Here is a 4305-nt window from a genome sequence, read left to right as displayed (position 1 = left end):
GCAGAGAGATTTAGATAATTTAGGGGAATGGGCAAAGAACTGGTAAATGAGATACAATGTTGGAAAGTATATGGTCATGTATTTTGGAGGAAGAAATAAACGGGCAGACTATTATTTAGATTGGGAGAGAATTCAAAATGTAGAGTTATGAAGGGACTTTGGAGTCCTTGTGCAAGATCCCCTGAAGGATAAGCTCCAGGTTGAGTCGGTTGTGAAGAAGGCGAATGCAATGTTGGCATTTATTTTAGAGGTATAGAATATAAGAGCGGGGATGTGATGTTGAGGCTCCATAAGGCACTCCTGAGAACACGCTTGGAGTATTTGGGCTTTAGACTCCTTATTTTGGAGAGGATATACTGACAATGTATATGGGTTCAGAGAAGATTCACGAGAATGATTCCAGGAATAAAAAGGGTTACCGTATGGGGAACGTCTGGCATCTCTTGAGCTGAATTCCTTGGAGTTCAGAAGAATGAGGGGGGATCTCATAGAAACATTCCGAATGTTAAAAGGCCTGAACAGATTTGATATGACAAAGTTATTTCCCATGGTAGGGGAGTCTAGAATAAGGAGGCACGACTTCAGAATTGAAGGACGTCCATTTAGAATAAAGATGCGGAGAGATTACTTCAGTCAGACGGAGGTACATCTATGGAATTTCTTACCAGGAGAGATGTGATTCACTTAAATTTACTTTGAACTTTGAGTTTATTAAATATTCCTCCCAATCCTGTTTACATTGCTAGCCGCCACTCGGCCCGAACTCCTGACACCGCCTATGTGCTTAAAACCTTCTCAGCTTTCCTATCTCAGACCATCCGCTTACGTCATTACTGTCATCGGAGAGTAATTTGGCGAATCGGGGTATTAAGTACAAATTAATGTTGAAAGGCAGATCTATCCCCCTTTGACTTCCGGGCTTATTCGGAAACGTGGAGAAAGTCTGGTGCTGTCAGGTACCTAAAGGACTGAGATGTTGTGGAACATGTTCACAGGACCAGGGTAATCCTTCGATCACCTGCTCCCGAAATACCGTGAGGAGAACGGAACTGCACAAGAGCGCAGACTTTGTGTTCTTTAATTTGCTCATCTGTCTCTATGAATCTTTTTTATCACTATAACAACGACTTGCCTTATGTTTTTTTTGTTTGTTTGTCTTCCTTGCTCGCTTAATCAGTTCACTCTTATCCATTTCCTTCTGCCTCCCTTCCCTGCTTATCTGACCGCATCCGTCTTCTATCAATGCTCCACTCTTCCACAAACCCCTCTCATTCCCACTTGACTTTGCCGTGACCGCGCAACTCACCCCCTCCTCCCCCGCCAACATTTAGAACTTCCCTTCTGAACTTATCCAGGCATTCACACCACGAACCCCCAACCACCCGCTAGCCGTGTAAGCTGACTCTATACCTCTTCCCATCGGATCCCTTGAGCCGCCGGGCGAATTGCCAGTTTAACCCTTCGCCATCCAGCATCTGCGACCTCTCGTTCTCAAACACACTGGTATAGAACAGATTTTCATTCATTCCCGGGGTTGAGAGCGAAGGGAGACGGAATGTGTCCAGTTCTGCTAAATCTGAACCCTTTCTGTTCTTTTCTGACTGCTCCCTTTTGTTTAAATCCACCGTTTAGGAAGAACGAGTTCTGCCTCACAGGTGGCAGATCCGTTCATTCCTCCGTACTTTGAAACTTGTCCGCGCCTGTTTAATTACTCACGGACATTGCCATTAACTTGACTTGAGTTCACGCTCCTGTTGAACCGTGTGAATGAATTCCCAGCCCGATTAAGTTGCAAAGACGTTTACTTTAACGGTCCTCTCCGTGGGAGCTTATAGCCGAGCATGTCAACCCCCGGGAAAAAAAAAGATACTGTCTTTCTACTTATCTGTCTCTCTTGTTGGCTATTCATCAACTGAACGAGTTTGGCAAATTCACTGCGCAACTCTTAATTAATCAACATTAGACTTTTACTTTCTCTGCTGAAATTAGGTGATGAAATCAATGTTTCCTTTGCACCAGTACTCACTCAGTCCACACTTCCAATTTATAACACCGAAGATGGTGATCTGACGTTGGCCAGACGACGGGCCCTTTCTTATTCCAGTCTCTGGTATGGGAGTTCGTTCATGAGATGGTTTATCTCCGGAGTTCTCTGGGCTTTGCATTTGAACTTCTTATTTTAAACCCCTCGTCATGAGTTCAAATGACGCATATCAATATTGCTGGCACGACGTCAGCTGACCAACCTAAAACACCCTCCCATTGGATTCAGTGGAAAGTTAAACCATACCGTGCCTTTGCTGAATTAACTAGCTCTGTTCGACCCTTGCTCAAACCAGTAAACTGGTCAACGAACCACTGGGCCAAGATAACGAGATTACCCCTACAAACTTCCCATGGTACGCAGATCTCTGGAAGAGAGAACTAATTATTACTTTGTTTCGGGTCGTGGCACTTTCTGGTACGGTTTCTGATGTTGCTTTCCAGAAACGCTCGCCATGATCTTCTGCACATCTACCACAGTACCCAATGCACCGTTTACTTGAGATTGATCTCGGGTTAATCAGACCAATCACAGAAACTCGTTGTGTACGCGCTTAATTCTCTGATTGAGTTATCCAGAAGCAGGAACCAATTTATCCAACAGTTCACAATATGTAATTCACAAGGTAGCTTCACAAAATGGCTGACCCCATTCCTTCAAGCACGCAGCAACTGGCCTGTCCGCTGTCATTGTGTTTGCCGAATTGCAGTTCAGCATTTTCTTCCATATTTTTATTTCAAATGGAATCATCTCCCCACTTTATTCCGACAGGAGGTTCTGTGGATCACGCTGCTACCTTTATGTCTGACTTTTCCATCAGACAGCAATAGAAGGGGTAGAATGACTTAGTTTCTCGGAGTATAATATCTGTTTGGAGCGCTGCCACGAGTAAGCAGCGTCTGTCATCAAGTGTTTTCGCCACCAAAGTCATACTCTCGTCTCCCGACTACCATTGGCCACGAGATGAGGCAGCCCTGACACCCAGACCTCCATATTCGGGAGCCCCTATTAGGCTGGGAAGCACAGGCTTTTGAAATAACGTGGATAACTTCATTCACCACGGCTCCGAACTGATTTCGTCCATCGACGAAATCACTTACAGAAACCCTTAAAAACTCAGGTTTTGGGTGTTATTTTTATTTGCAAATTGTTTCTTGAATTTCACACAGTTATTTGTTCGGCAGTGTTCATGTATCGTGTTCTTTTCGTAGAATTCTAATATACTCTTTTAATTATCTTGTAAAGGGCTGCAAGAAAACAATTCTGAGGAAAACACCAACGTACTTCTGTAATTGAACTAAATTTAACATTGGGGCATTTTGCTCTGAGTCAGACAGTTGCAGTTGTCGCAGAGGAACCGGAACCAATTTTCACCGGGCTCTTTACTAAGCGTACCTCTAACCTCGTATCCATACTGTCAACGTGCGTAATTAATAACAAGGCGCCCTGAAGCGGCTGCAGCGGGGTATGCCTGCTCACAGTTTACCATATGGAAAGATACGCGCACAGCCATCGCTCTCTGCTTGCGATTACCAAGATAACCTGCGATTTAATCAGCGCCTCTCCGTGAGTCTCTCGGCCCCTTCCCCTCGAGGCTGCAGAGTGTTAATCTGCACTGGCTGCTTCATTAACTTCCATGTTGAATAAATTTGTTCTACTTTTTTTCTTTCGGTTCCTCAGTTTCCAATATGCCCTGTGTGTTATATGTCGAAACAATTTCCATGACACTTCAATTCCTTGTTCTGTTCTCAGAGCACGCTTAGTCTCTCTTCCACGAAACTGGACTCCTAGTAATATCTGAACTGCTTCAAACCAGATCCAAATCGTTCCGCTTGTTCTTCGATTCCCTGATCTTACGAAATACGCTTTGAAACGCCCTCAATTATTTATGATGTTTTCATTGTGATTCTGCGCAGTTTTCTCCTGTAAACGAGAATATTTCACGATGAATGTCTCTGTCAACAGTTAAACCGGTTAATGCCCTACGACATAGTCCCGCCGTGCCTAATGCACCTTTTTACTCAGAGAAATTAACATCCTGTGAAAATACATGACAGCTCTCTGCATTTAAGAGCAGGAAGATAGAACACAGGAGTCATACAAGTCCTCATAAAGGGTCTGAACTGAATGTCCTGAATTTTAGAAACATAGAAAGGTCGAAACATAGAAAACCTACAGCAAAATACAGACCCTGCGGCCCACAATGCTGTGCTGAACGTGTACTGCCTTTAGAAAATATCTCGGGTTACCCATCGCCCTCT

Source organism: Mobula hypostoma, chromosome 31 (assembly GCF_963921235.1).
Source record: "Mobula hypostoma chromosome 31, sMobHyp1.1, whole genome shotgun sequence".
Taxonomy (NCBI): domain Eukaryota; kingdom Metazoa; phylum Chordata; class Chondrichthyes; order Myliobatiformes; family Myliobatidae; genus Mobula; species Mobula hypostoma.
The sequence above is the reverse complement of the archived record's forward strand: the minus strand, read 5'-3'. Positions refer to the sequence as shown.